The sequence below is a fragment of the Hydractinia symbiolongicarpus genome, chromosome 9, assembly GCF_029227915.1.
Source record: "Hydractinia symbiolongicarpus strain clone_291-10 chromosome 9, HSymV2.1, whole genome shotgun sequence".
Classification (NCBI taxonomy): Eukaryota; Metazoa; Cnidaria; class Hydrozoa; order Anthoathecata; family Hydractiniidae; genus Hydractinia; species Hydractinia symbiolongicarpus.
In genome coordinates this window covers 11,479,351-11,493,615 of record NC_079883.1, presented here as the reverse complement: position 1 = coordinate 11,493,615, position 14,265 = coordinate 11,479,351, and the positions used below count along the sequence as shown (strand labels likewise).

General features: G+C 39.9%; 8 non-coding genes across 8 annotated transcripts; 2 read left to right on the top strand and 6 right to left on the bottom strand.

Moving 5' to 3' along the window:
- Positions 1-2,979: 2,979 nt before the first annotated feature.
- On the top strand, positions 2,980-3,098 carry LOC130658341 (5S ribosomal RNA). Its single transcript, XR_008985557.1, has one exon. It is a non-coding gene; the product is annotated as a 5S ribosomal RNA (ribosomal RNA).
- A 350-nt stretch (positions 3,099-3,448) lies between these two features.
- On the bottom strand, positions 3,449-3,613 carry LOC130660294 (U1 spliceosomal RNA). Its single transcript, XR_008987494.1, has one exon. It is a non-coding gene; the product is annotated as a U1 spliceosomal RNA (small nuclear RNA).
- Positions 3,614-3,798: 185 nt separating this feature from the next.
- Positions 3,799-3,990, bottom strand: LOC130661341 (U2 spliceosomal RNA). The gene has a single exon (XR_008988533.1). It is a non-coding gene; the product is annotated as a U2 spliceosomal RNA (small nuclear RNA).
- A 322-nt stretch (positions 3,991-4,312) lies between these two features.
- On the bottom strand, positions 4,313-4,385 carry Trnar-acg (transfer RNA arginine (anticodon ACG)). Its single transcript has one exon. It is a non-coding gene; the product is annotated as a tRNA-Arg (tRNA).
- A 4,027-nt stretch (positions 4,386-8,412) lies between these two features.
- On the top strand, positions 8,413-8,531 carry LOC130658340 (5S ribosomal RNA). The gene has a single exon (XR_008985556.1). It is a non-coding gene; the product is annotated as a 5S ribosomal RNA (ribosomal RNA).
- A 350-nt stretch (positions 8,532-8,881) lies between these two features.
- Positions 8,882-9,046, bottom strand: LOC130660292 (U1 spliceosomal RNA). Its single transcript, XR_008987493.1, has one exon. It is a non-coding gene; the product is annotated as a U1 spliceosomal RNA (small nuclear RNA).
- Positions 9,047-9,231: 185 nt separating this feature from the next.
- LOC130661339 (U2 spliceosomal RNA) lies at positions 9,232-9,423 on the bottom strand. Its single transcript, XR_008988532.1, has one exon. It is a non-coding gene; the product is annotated as a U2 spliceosomal RNA (small nuclear RNA).
- A 322-nt stretch (positions 9,424-9,745) lies between these two features.
- On the bottom strand, positions 9,746-9,818 carry Trnar-acg (transfer RNA arginine (anticodon ACG)). Its single transcript has one exon. It is a non-coding gene; the product is annotated as a tRNA-Arg (tRNA).
- Between the last annotated feature and the right edge of the window lie 4,447 nt (positions 9,819-14,265).

The window sequence follows — 14,265 nt, the reverse complement described above, 5'->3', positions numbered from 1 at the left end:
CTTAGGCACGTTCCCCACGAATTCTTCTTGCCAACTGGATGTCTTTAGGCATGATTGTAACTCGTTTTGCGTGAATGGCACACAAGTTAGTATCCTCGAACAAGCCAACAAGGTACGCTTCAGAAGCCTCTTGCAGAGCCATAACGGCTGTGCTCTGGAATCGCAGATCTGTTTTGAAGTCCTGAGCAATTTCTCGCACAAGACGCTGGAAAGGCAACTTGCGGATCAAGAGCTCGGTTGACTTCTGGTATCTTCTGATTTCTCTGAGAGCAACTGTACCAGGTCTGTAACGATGTGGTTTTTTCACTCCTCCAGTAGCTGGTGCGCTTTTCCTCGCAGCTTTAGTGGCGAGTTGTTTTCGTGGAGCCTTTCCTCCAGTAGATTTACGTGCAGTTTGCTTTGTACGAGCCATATTTTAAGAAGTCGATGTAGTACGGATACACAAGACGGTCTAAAATGCACTATCGCGCCAAAGTTTTATTTCTCATATTGATTGACAGCTAAGGTTCAAAACAAACCATTTGATTGGTGCTAAGAAAGTAATTTCTGATTGGCTGCATAATGACATTACGCTCATTACTTTAACATTTTTATAAAATCTGTGTTTTTTGGCTACGGGAAAACGGCTGTATCTTCTGATACACAAAAGCTTTTGACTTTTTTTTTTTTTAGTAAGTAGCAGAAGGTTTGGCGAATTCCAACGATGCCAAATTTATTGCCTTACTGAAACATTAAGACCACGAATTTTTAAAAAAACTACAGTTTTACTTAAAAAAATGTACAAAATGTTCGGAACATTTTGTAATGACGCAACTCTATTGGTTAATTAGGGTGTTTCCACGAGCAGTAGGTAATTTTATGGCCTCTTTTTAAAGCTGTCTGAATTCTGTTAACTCAAACGTTGTTTTTGTACTCGTTCTGTACGCAACTATATCAATATGTCTGGACGCGGAAAAGGAGGTAAAGGATTGGGAAAAGGAGGTGCTAAACGTCACCGAAAAATTCTTCGTGATAACATTCAGGGAATCACAAAACCTGCTATTCGACGTCTTGCTCGACGAGGTGGTGTCAAACGTATCTCTGGCCTTATCTATGAGGAAACCAGAGGTGTACTGAAGGTTTTCTTAGAGAATGTTATTCGTGATGCTGTAACCTACACAGAGCACGCTAAACGCAAGACCGTTACCGCTATGGATGTTGTTTATGCCTTAAAACGTCAAGGAAGAACTCTTTACGGATTCGGAGGTTAAGCGTTGTCATTGCTCAACAAAAACGGCTATTTTTATAGCCACAAATCTTTTAAAACATTACTTTGTGCACGCTTCCAAATTACACAATGTGTAAAGTCTTGTCACAGTTACATTTATTGCTATACGATACTATGTCATATATGACACAAAAAAAATTTAGAAATACTTTGTAGGGTTAATTTGCCTGGGAGTGTTTCCGTGAAAAGCTGGGTTAAGTTAAATGTAAGCAATAACATGGATCAATGTACTTGTCTTTTCTGCAAGTACAGCTAATAATACGTATGAAAAGTGAAGCTAATCCACACACACACATGGGGAAGTATTTTAAATGTAGGCTAGTGTTCTTAAGCACATTATTTAGAAGTTTTATTAACTTCGGTTAACTTGTAGTGACGCCAAGTAAATGTTTTTTTAAAGATGTGTGGTCTTAAAAAAGACCGTTTGTGTTTGGTAGACGTTGGTTTACTTGCTGCTTGTGTATTTTGTGACGGCTTTTGTTCCTTCACTGACTGCGTGTTTTGCAAGTTCTCCAGGCAAGAGAAGACGTACTGCGGTTTGAATTTCACGAGAAGAGATGGTCGACTTTTTGTTTTGAAGAGCCAAACGCGAAGCTTCGGAAGCAATGCGCTCAAAGATGTCGTTGACAAATGAGTTCATGATGCTCATAGCTTTGCTTGAAACTCCGACATCTGGGTGAACTTGTTTCAAAACATTGTAGATGTAAATAGCATAACTTTCCTTTCTCTTTCTCTTGCGTTTCTTTTCACCAGTTCCACCAATCTTTCCTCCTTTTTTGCCGGCTCTTTTTTCACCTTTCTTGGCTACTTTAGGTGCCTGTTTTCCTCCTTTAGCTGCTGCGTCAGACATGGTTAAAAATTTTTGCTACTTAACTTGTAAATAAGCATTAAACTGCAAGTCAAAACTTTTTGTTTATAAGTAAAAAAATCGGATCGAATTCGATCCGAAAACGCCGATACGCAATTTAATTGGTTAAAAAAAAAATCTTTTGTTTAATACTTAATTATGATTGGTTAAAAAAACATGATTTCGATCCTATTTTTATGATGAAAAAACGAGTAAAGTTTATTTCGTTAACACTTACGTTAAATATTCGTACGTTTTTGTATTAACTTACAAATCAAATCGCAGTTATGTCTGGACGTGGAAAAGGTGGAAAAGCTAAGGCTAAAGCCAAGACAAGATCCTCAAGAGCTGGACTTCAATTTCCAGTCGGTAGAGTGCATAGATTCCTTCGTAGAGGGCACTATGCTAACCGAATTGGATCTGGAGCACCAGTTTACTTAGCAGCCGTCTTGGAATATTTATCTGCTGAGATATTGGAGTTGGCTGGTAACGCAGCAAGAGACAACAAAAAAGCTAGGATTATTCCAAGACATTTACAATTGGCTGTTCGTAATGATGAAGAATTAAACAAACTTTTGAGCGGTGTAACCATTGCAGCTGGTGGTGTTTTGCCAAACATTCAAGCTGTCTTACTCCCAAAGAAGAACGACAAAGGACAGAAGAAGTAAACCGCTACACTCAGAAAACAACGGCTATTTTTATAGCCACACATCTTTAAAAAAACATTGTTTTTTTCACAAAACTATAACCTTAAAGTCTAATAGATAATCCATGCATACGCCTTGTCCTAAGTAACTCAAAGAAATTAAATAAAAAAATTTGATCACAACGTCAAAATAAATTGCACGTATTTGCCCCTACTAATGTCTACGGCCATACCACGATGAACACACCCGTTCTCGTCTGATCACGGAAGTTAAGCATCGTCGGGCCGGGATAGTACTTGGATGGGGGACCGCCTGGGAACTCCCGGTGTCGTAGGCTTTTCATTTTCATTTGTTGCCTTTTCATTTCAATGGTGCTGTGATATATTTCTTGTTATAACAATTAAGGAACGTGGCGGTTGTTGAAAGTGTTTCCTATGACATTTTCCTACGACATTTTCAGGTGATAGTACGAGAAAAAAGAGCTTTCAAATGCATACAAACTCGATCTATTGCCGATCATCCAATAACCCTGACGGAATGGCAAATAAAATAAAATTCCGCCGCCTTCCGAGGACTTATATCGCAATCACGTTTCGTAACAGCCAAGCGAGGTTTTACCTTAGCGTTTAAGTCACCACCGACATTTGGCCGCGCAACTTTTCTAAGCTCATTCATTTTGACTTAAGGAGGGGGCGAGCGCGGACGCAGGCCCCCACTACCAGAAATTGTACGGTCGAGTTACTGACGTTTGCAGTAATCGCAGAGGTCAGCCCAAGCGTAGTGCAATGCAAGAGCCTCACTCTGGAAGAAAACCCTCATTGATCAGTCTTTACTTCCCCGTCAGGTAAGTATGAGTTGGAACTGCACCGTAGCATGAGGGTACCCTTCAAAGTTTGTTAATGCTTGTGGCTTGAGTGTGTTATAAACTGCCGTGTCGCGGGGCATAGGCTGTATTCTCCCCCAGTGTACGCGTTTTGTTCCCGCCGTAGACTATGCAGAGTGCCGTCGGAAAGAGGACTGCTATTATTCTTTTATTGCTTATGTGGGCCGCCATCGGTAATAGTGCAACACCAAGGCAACCCGTGGTCACGGCGTGAATGAATCCACCTCCATGACCCAAGGCCAAAAATCAGATTAATATACTGACCATTCAGAGAATGGCCTACCAGATATTAAACTGATAAGAACAGATACTACACTTGATCTTAGCCATTAGGCCGAGAAGCGATAAAGAACAAGCGTTGCCATGATAGGCATCGTCCACACACCGTAACTGCTTGTGGAGCATGTCACGTTACTGTAAAGCTTACAACTGTCACCGCGTACGGATGGACGGCGACATAGTAAAAATCACGGCTGTTGATTTAGCCGTAGGATGGAGAGCGACTGTAGCGAGTGGATGGTAACTTACATGAATGCTAACAAAGGCGACGATACTAAGTGCGTGATATTACTTTCCAATATGACTGCGTACATTCCGTTTATCAACGCATTACGCCAGAACGTGCGCGCGCGTTACACAGTAGACCATGCAGCCGAAATGCGACAGTGCGACCCTGCCAGGAGTCGAACCTGGAATCCCCTGATTCGTAGTCAGATGCCTTATCCATTGGGCCACAGGGCCATGCTTATGACTTCGCCCCATCGTTATTTTGGCTTGCGCATTCGTTTTACTTACGACAGAATTCTTCGTGTTTGTAGCCATGAAAGAAAGGGACTTCTGTGAGTGAATTTTTTTACTGTGGTCTAATAAAAAAGTCGAAACGCAGTGCCCAATATATGAATTGCTCCTAATAGCCGGAAACAGGCCGTGTCGATGATGTAGGCCGACATACGCAACGCAAACCAAAGAACGCTTTATGAAAATCCTAACACGGGCGCGGAAGAAGCCCAAATTAACAGAGTAGATGTAATGCTGAAGACCTCAAACTCCAGCAGCTTCTCTTTCAGACTATTGCGTCGTGCTACAAATAAAAATTAACATGCTTTCGCATAGTCGCGGCACCCAAAACGGACATTATACGATGTACAGAAACACACATTTCTGTTTTCGCGCCAAATCAATTCCCGGGAGTGGTACTTTTACGTCCGCATACTTCGCACCGTCTTAAATTATATCTCATTTACACGGTAATGTTTAGTATACTTCTACTGTGATAACAAGCATCGTTTATCGTTGGATTGTTGTAAGAAAACATTAAAAATGAGTGAAGCAGCTTCTCCAAAGAAAATCGCACCCAAGAAGAAACCTGCTGCAAAGAAGACAGCTGATCACCCTAAATATGTGGACATGATCAAGGCTGCTATCGCTACCCTAAAGGAACGCGGTGGTTCATCTCGCCAAGCTATTACAAAATATATTCATGCAAATTACAAAGTTGCTGAAAACTCAGATCATCATCTGAAAATGGCTCTTAAACGAGGAGTAACATCAGGCGATTTGATTCAAACTAAAGGCACTGGTGCTTCTGGATCATTCAAGCTAGGTCAGGTAAAAAAAGAAAAACCTAAGAAAAAGGCCGCAGCAAAAAAGCCAACGGCAAAGAAGCCTACTGCAAAGAAAAGTACACCAAAAAAGAAGCCAGCAAAGAAGAGCACGCCAAAGAAAGCAGCAAAGAAGCCTGCCACAAAGAAAGCCTCGGCTAAGAAACCAGCAGCTAAGAAACCCACAAAGAAGCCTGTTGCTAAAAAACCTGCAGCAAAGAAGGTCAAAAAGACTCCCAAAAAGGCAGCAAAGAAGACCGCAAAAAAATAATTTGTGTGTATCTGGCTATTACATTAACAAACGGCTATTTTTATAGCCACACATTTACAAAAAAACATTATCTTGGTACAAAGTTAAACTTGTTTAAGTCACTTAAACAGTTAAAAAAGAGTAATTTTAAGATTAGATTCCCTAAGTTTAAGTATTTTCGTTTTTAAATTTCTTATTTTCTTGCTTTTACTTTTCTTGCCCTTCATATTTTTAACATTGTCAAACTTTATGTAGCATAAAATTTTTATGTAGCATAAAATTTAAACAGAAAGCAGAACAAAGTTTGATATAAAAAGCTAGCCGTAATATTTTTTATGGATGTGTGGCTATAAAAATAGCCGTTTTTTGTTTGGTAAGATGCTTAGGCACGTTCCCCACGAATTCTTCTTGCCAACTGGATGTCTTTAGGCATGATTGTAACTCGTTTTGCGTGAATGGCACACAAGTTAGTATCCTCGAACAAGCCAACAAGGTACGCTTCAGAAGCCTCTTGCAGAGCCATAACGGCTGTGCTCTGGAATCGCAGATCTGTTTTGAAGTCCTGAGCAATTTCTCGCACAAGACGCTGGAAAGGCAACTTGCGGATCAAGAGCTCGGTTGACTTCTGGTATCTTCTGATTTCTCTGAGAGCAACTGTACCAGGTCTGTAACGATGTGGTTTTTTCACTCCTCCAGTAGCTGGTGCGCTTTTCCTCGCAGCTTTAGTGGCGAGTTGTTTTCGTGGAGCCTTTCCTCCAGTAGATTTACGTGCAGTTTGCTTTGTACGAGCCATATTTTAAGAAGTCGATGTAGTACGGATACACAAGACGGTCTAAAATGCACTATCGCGCCAAAGTTTTATTTCTCATATTGATTGACAGCTAAGGTTCAAAACAAACCATTTGATTGGTGCTAAGAAAGTAATTTCTGATTGGCTGCATAATGACATTACGCTCATTACTTTAACATTTTTATAAAATCTGTGTTTTTTGGCTACGGGAAAACGGCTGTATCTTCTGATACACAAAAGCTTTTGACTTTTTTTTTTTTTAGTAAGTAGCAGAAGGTTTGGCGAATTCCAACGATGCCAAATTTATTGCCTTACTGAAACATTAAGACCACGAATTTTTAAAAAAACTACAGTTTTACTTAAAAAAATGTACAAAATGTTCGGAACATTTTGTAATGACGCAACTCTATTGGTTAATTAGGGTGTTTCCACGAGCAGTAGGTAATTTTATGGCCTCTTTTTAAAGCTGTCTGAATTCTGTTAACTCAAACGTTGTTTTTGTACTCGTTCTGTACGCAACTATATCAATATGTCTGGACGCGGAAAAGGAGGTAAAGGATTGGGAAAAGGAGGTGCTAAACGTCACCGAAAAATTCTTCGTGATAACATTCAGGGAATCACAAAACCTGCTATTCGACGTCTTGCTCGACGAGGTGGTGTCAAACGTATCTCTGGCCTTATCTATGAGGAAACCAGAGGTGTACTGAAGGTTTTCTTAGAGAATGTTATTCGTGATGCTGTAACCTACACAGAGCACGCTAAACGCAAGACCGTTACCGCTATGGATGTTGTTTATGCCTTAAAACGTCAAGGAAGAACTCTTTACGGATTCGGAGGTTAAGCGTTGTCATTGCTCAACAAAAACGGCTATTTTTATAGCCACAAATCTTTTAAAACATTACTTTGTGCACGCTTCCAAATTACACAATGTGTAAAGTCTTGTCACAGTTACATTTATTGCTATACGATACTATGTCATATATGACACAAAAAAAATTTAGAAATACTTTGTAGGGTTAATTTGCCTGGGAGTGTTTCCGTGAAAAGCTGGGTTAAGTTAAATGTAAGCAATAACATGGATCAATGTACTTGTCTTTTCTGCAAGTACAGCTAATAATACGTATGAAAAGTGAAGCTAATCCACACACACACATGGGGAAGTATTTTAAATGTAGGCTAGTGTTCTTAAGCACATTATTTAGAAGTTTTATTAACTTGGCTACTTTAGGTGCCTGTTTTCCTCCTTTAGCTGCTGCGTCAGACATGGTTAAAAATTTTTGCTACTTAACTTGTAAATAAGCATTAAACTGCAAGTCAAAACTTTTTGTTTATAAGTAAAAAAATCGGATCGAATTCGATCCGAAAACGCCGATACGCAATTTAATTGGTTAAAAAAAAAATCTTTTGTTTAATACTTAATTATGATTGGTTAAAAAAACATGATTTCGATCCTATTTTTATGATGAAAAAACGAGTAAAGTTTATTTCGTTAACACTTACGTTAAATATTCGTACGTTTTTGTATTAACTTACAAATCAAATCGCAGTTATGTCTGGACGTGGAAAAGGTGGAAAAGCTAAGGCTAAAGCCAAGACAAGATCCTCAAGAGCTGGACTTCAATTTCCAGTCGGTAGAGTGCATAGATTCCTTCGTAGAGGGCACTATGCTAACCGAATTGGATCTGGAGCACCAGTTTACTTAGCAGCCGTCTTGGAATATTTATCTGCTGAGATATTGGAGTTGGCTGGTAACGCAGCAAGAGACAACAAAAAAGCTAGGATTATTCCAAGACATTTACAATTGGCTGTTCGTAATGATGAAGAATTAAACAAACTTTTGAGCGGTGTAACCATTGCAGCTGGTGGTGTTTTGCCAAACATTCAAGCTGTCTTACTCCCAAAGAAGAACGACAAAGGACAGAAGAAGTAAACCGCTACACTCAGAAAACAACGGCTATTTTTATAGCCACACATCTTTAAAAAAACATTGTTTTTTTCACAAAACTATAACCTTAAAGTCTAATAGATAATCCATGCATACGCCTTGTCCTAAGTAACTCAAAGAAATTAAATAAAAAAATTTGATCACAACGTCAAAATAAATTGCACGTATTTGCCCCTACTAATGTCTACGGCCATACCACGATGAACACACCCGTTCTCGTCTGATCACGGAAGTTAAGCATCGTCGGGCCGGGATAGTACTTGGATGGGGGACCGCCTGGGAACTCCCGGTGTCGTAGGCTTTTCATTTTCATTTGTTGCCTTTTCATTTCAATGGTGCTGTGATATATTTCTTGTTATAACAATTAAGGAACGTGGCGGTTGTTGAAAGTGTTTCCTATGACATTTTCCTACGACATTTTCAGGTGATAGTACGAGAAAAAAGAGCTTTCAAATGCATACAAACTCGATCTATTGCCGATCATCCAATAACCCTGACGGAATGGCAAATAAAATAAAATTCCGCCGCCTTCCGAGGACTTATATCGCAATCACGTTTCGTAACAGCCAAGCGAGGTTTTACCTTAGCGTTTAAGTCACCACCGACATTTGGCCGCGCAACTTTTCTAAGCTCATTCATTTTGACTTAAGGAGGGGGCGAGCGCGGACGCAGGCCCCCACTACCAGAAATTGTACGGTCGAGTTACTGACGTTTGCAGTAATCGCAGAGGTCAGCCCAAGCGTAGTGCAATGCAAGAGCCTCACTCTGGAAGAAAACCCTCATTGATCAGTCTTTACTTCCCCGTCAGGTAAGTATGAGTTGGAACTGCACCGTAGCATGAGGGTACCCTTCAAAGTTTGTTAATGCTTGTGGCTTGAGTGTGTTATAAACTGCCGTGTCGCGGGGCATAGGCTGTATTCTCCCCCAGTGTACGCGTTTTGTTCCCGCCGTAGACTATGCAGAGTGCCGTCGGAAAGAGGACTGCTATTATTCTTTTATTGCTTATGTGGGCCGCCATCGGTAATAGTGCAACACCAAGGCAACCCGTGGTCACGGCGTGAATGAATCCACCTCCATGACCCAAGGCCAAAAATCAGATTAATATACTGACCATTCAGAGAATGGCCTACCAGATATTAAACTGATAAGAACAGATACTACACTTGATCTTAGCCATTAGGCCGAGAAGCGATAAAGAACAAGCGTTGCCATGATAGGCATCGTCCACACACCGTAACTGCTTGTGGAGCATGTCACGTTACTGTAAAGCTTACAACTGTCACCGCGTACGGATGGACGGCGACATAGTAAAAATCACGGCTGTTGATTTAGCCGTAGGATGGAGAGCGACTGTAGCGAGTGGATGGTAACTTACATGAATGCTAACAAAGGCGACGATACTAAGTGCGTGATATTACTTTCCAATATGACTGCGTACATTCCGTTTATCAACGCATTACGCCAGAACGTGCGCGCGCGTTACACAGTAGACCATGCAGCCGAAATGCGACAGTGCGACCCTGCCAGGAGTCGAACCTGGAATCCCCTGATTCGTAGTCAGATGCCTTATCCATTGGGCCACAGGGCCATGCTTATGACTTCGCCCCATCGTTATTTTGGCTTGCGCATTCGTTTTACTTACGACAGAATTCTTCGTGTTTGTAGCCATGAAAGAAAGGGACTTCTGTGAGTGAATTTTTTTACTGTGGTCTAATAAAAAAGTCGAAACGCAGTGCCCAATATATGAATTGCTCCTAATAGCCGGAAACAGGCCGTGTCGATGATGTAGGCCGACATACGCAACGCAAACCAAAGAACGCTTTATGAAAATCCTAACACGGGCGCGGAAGAAGCCCAAATTAACAGAGTAGATGTAATGCTGAAGACCTCAAACTCCAGCAGCTTCTCTTTCAGACTATTGCGTCGTGCTACAAATAAAAATTAACATGCTTTCGCATAGTCGCGGCACCCAAAACGGACATTATACGATGTACAGAAACACACATTTCTGTTTTCGCGCCAAATCAATTCCCGGGAGTGGTACTTTTACGTCCGCATACTTCGCACCGTCTTAAATTATATCTCATTTACACGGTAATGTTTAGTATACTTCTACTGTGATAACAAGCATCGTTTATCGTTGGATTGTTGTAAGAAAACATTAAAAATGAGTGAAGCAGCTTCTCCAAAGAAAATCGCACCCAAGAAGAAACCTGCTGCAAAGAAGACAGCTGATCACCCTAAATATGTGGACATGATCAAGGCTGCTATCGCTACCCTAAAGGAACGCGGTGGTTCATCTCGCCAAGCTATTACAAAATATATTCATGCAAATTACAAAGTTGCTGAAAACTCAGATCATCATCTGAAAATGGCTCTTAAACGAGGAGTAACATCAGGCGATTTGATTCAAACTAAAGGCACTGGTGCTTCTGGATCATTCAAGCTAGGTCAGGTAAAAAAAGAAAAACCTAAGAAAAAGGCCGCAGCAAAAAAGCCAACGGCAAAGAAGCCTACTGCAAAGAAAAGTACACCAAAAAAGAAGCCAGCAAAGAAGAGCACGCCAAAGAAAGCAGCAAAGAAGCCTGCCACAAAGAAAGCCTCGGCTAAGAAACCAGCAGCTAAGAAACCCACAAAGAAGCCTGTTGCTAAAAAACCTGCAGCAAAGAAGGTCAAAAAGACTCCCAAAAAGGCAGCAAAGAAGACCGCAAAAAAATAATTTGTGTGTATCTGGCTATTACATTAACAAACGGCTATTTTTATAGCCACACATTTACAAAAAAACATTATCTTGGTACAAAGTTAAACTTGTTTAAGTCACTTAAACAGTTAAAAAAGAGTAATTTTAAGATTAGATTCCCTAAGTTTAAGTATTTTCGTTTTTAAATTTCTTATTTTCTTGCTTTTACTTTTCTTGCCCTTCATATTTTTAACATTGTCAAACTTTATGTAGCATAAAATTTTTATGTAGCATAAAATTTAAACAGAAAGCAGAACAAAGTTTGATATAAAAAGCTAGCCGTAATATTTTTTATGGATGTGTGGCTATAAAAATAGCCGTTTTTTGTTTGGTAAGATGCTTAGGCACGTTCCCCACGAATTCTTCTTGCCAACTGGATGTCTTTAGGCATGATTGTAACTCGTTTTGCGTGAATGGCACACAAGTTAGTATCCTCGAACAAGCCAACAAGGTACGCTTCAGAAGCCTCTTGCAGAGCCATAACGGCTGTGCTCTGGAATCGCAGATCTGTTTTGAAGTCCTGAGCAATTTCTCGCACAAGACGCTGGAAAGGCAACTTGCGGATCAAGAGCTCGGTTGACTTCTGGTATCTTCTGATTTCTCTGAGAGCAACTGTACCAGGTCTGTAACGATGTGGTTTTTTCACTCCTCCAGTAGCTGGTGCGCTTTTCCTCGCAGCTTTAGTGGCGAGTTGTTTTCGTGGAGCCTTTCCTCCAGTAGATTTACGTGCAGTTTGCTTTGTACGAGCCATATTTTAAGAAGTCGATGTAGTACGGATACACAAGACGGTCTAAAATGCACTATCGCGCCAAAGTTTTATTTCTCATATTGATTGACAGCTAAGGTTCAAAACAAACCATTTGATTGGTGCTAAGAAAGTAATTTCTGATTGGCTGCATAATGACATTACGCTCATTACTTTAACATTTTTATAAAATCTGTGTTTTTTGGCTACGGGAAAACGGCTGTATCTTCTGATACACAAAAGCTTTTGACTTTTTTTTTTTTTAGTAAGTAGCAGAAGGTTTGGCGAATTCCAACGATGCCAAATTTATTGCCTTACTGAAACATTAAGACCACGAATTTTTAAAAAAACTACAGTTTTACTTAAAAAAATGTACAAAATGTTCGGAACATTTTGTAATGACGCAACTCTATTGGTTAATTAGGGTGTTTCCACGAGCAGTAGGTAATTTTATGGCCTCTTTTTAAAGCTGTCTGAATTCTGTTAACTCAAACGTTGTTTTTGTACTCGTTCTGTACGCAACTATATCAATATGTCTGGACGCGGAAAAGGAGGTAAAGGATTGGGAAAAGGAGGTGCTAAACGTCACCGAAAAATTCTTCGTGATAACATTCAGGGAATCACAAAACCTGCTATTCGACGTCTTGCTCGACGAGGTGGTGTCAAACGTATCTCTGGCCTTATCTATGAGGAAACCAGAGGTGTACTGAAGGTTTTCTTAGAGAATGTTATTCGTGATGCTGTAACCTACACAGAGCACGCTAAACGCAAGACCGTTACCGCTATGGATGTTGTTTATGCCTTAAAACGTCAAGGAAGAACTCTTTACGGATTCGGAGGTTAAGCGTTGTCATTGCTCAACAAAAACGGCTATTTTTATAGCCACAAATCTTTTAAAACATTACTTTGTGCACGCTTCCAAATTACACAATGTGTAAAGTCTTGTCACAGTTACATTTATTGCTATACGATACTATGTCATATATGACACAAAAAAAATTTAGAAATACTTTGTAGGGTTAATTTGCCTGGGAGTGTTTCCGTGAAAAGCTGGGTTAAGTTAAATGTAAGCAATAACATGGATCAATGTACTTGTCTTTTCTGCAAGTACAGCTAATAATACGTATGAAAAGTGAAGCTAATCCACACACACACATGGGGAAGTATTTTAAATGTAGGCTAGTGTTCTTAAGCACATTATTTAGAAGTTTTATTAACTTCGGTTAACTTGTAGTGACGCCAAGTAAATGTTTTTTTAAAGATGTGTGGTCTTAAAAAAGACCGTTTGTGTTTGGTAGACGTTGGTTTACTTGCTGCTTGTGTATTTTGTGACGGCTTTTGTTCCTTCACTGACTGCGTGTTTTGCAAGTTCTCCAGGCAAGAGAAGACGTACTGCGGTTTGAATTTCACGAGAAGAGATGGTCGACTTTTTGTTTTGAAGAGCCAAACGCGAAGCTTCGGAAGCAATGCGCTCAAAGATGTCGTTGACAAATGAGTTCATGATGCTCATAGCTTTGCTTGAAACTCCGACATCTGGGTGAACTTGTTTCAAAACATTGTAGATGTAAATAGCATAACTTTCCTTTCTCTTTCTCTTGCGTTTCTTTTCACCAGTTCCACCAATCTTTCCTCCTTTTTTGCCGGCTCTTTTTTCACCTTTCTTGGCTACTTTAGGTGCCTGTTTTCCTCCTTTAGCTGCTGCGTCAGACATGGTTAAAAATTTTTGCTACTTAACTTGTAAATAAGCATTAAACTGCAAGTCAAAACTTTTTGTTTATAAGTAAAAAAATCGGATCGAATTCGATCCGAAAACGCCGATACGCAATTTAATTGGTTAAAAAAAAAATCTTTTGTTTAATACTTAATTATGATTGGTTAAAAAAACATGATTTCGATCCTATTTTTATGATGAAAAAACGAGTAAAGTTTATTTCGTTAACACTTACGTTAAATATTCGTACGTTTTTGTATTAACTTACAAATCAAATCGCAGTTATGTCTGGACGTGGAAAAGGTGGAAAAGCTAAGGCTAAAGCCAAGACAAGATCCTCAAGAGCTGGACTTCAATTTCCAGTCGGTAGAGTGCATAGATTCCTTCGTAGAGGGCACTATGCTAACCGAATTGGATCTGGAGCACCAGTTTACTTAGCAGCCGTCTTGGAATATTTATCTGCTGAGATATTGGAGTTGGCTGGTAACGCAGCAAGAGACAACAAAAAAGCTAGGATTATTCCAAGACATTTACAATTGGCTGTTCGTAATGATGAAGAATTAAACAAACTTTTGAGCGGTGTAACCATTGCAGCTGGTGGTGTTTTGCCAAACATTCAAGCTGTCTTACTCCCAAAGAAGAACGACAAAGGACAGAAGAAGTAAACCGCTACACTCAGAAAACAACGGCTATTTTTATAGCCACACATCTTTAAAAAAACATTGTTTTTTTCACAAAACTATAACCTTAAAGTCTAATAGATAATCCATGCATACGCCTTGTCCTAAGTAACTCAAAGAAATTAAATAAAAAAATTTGATCACAACGTCAAAATAAAT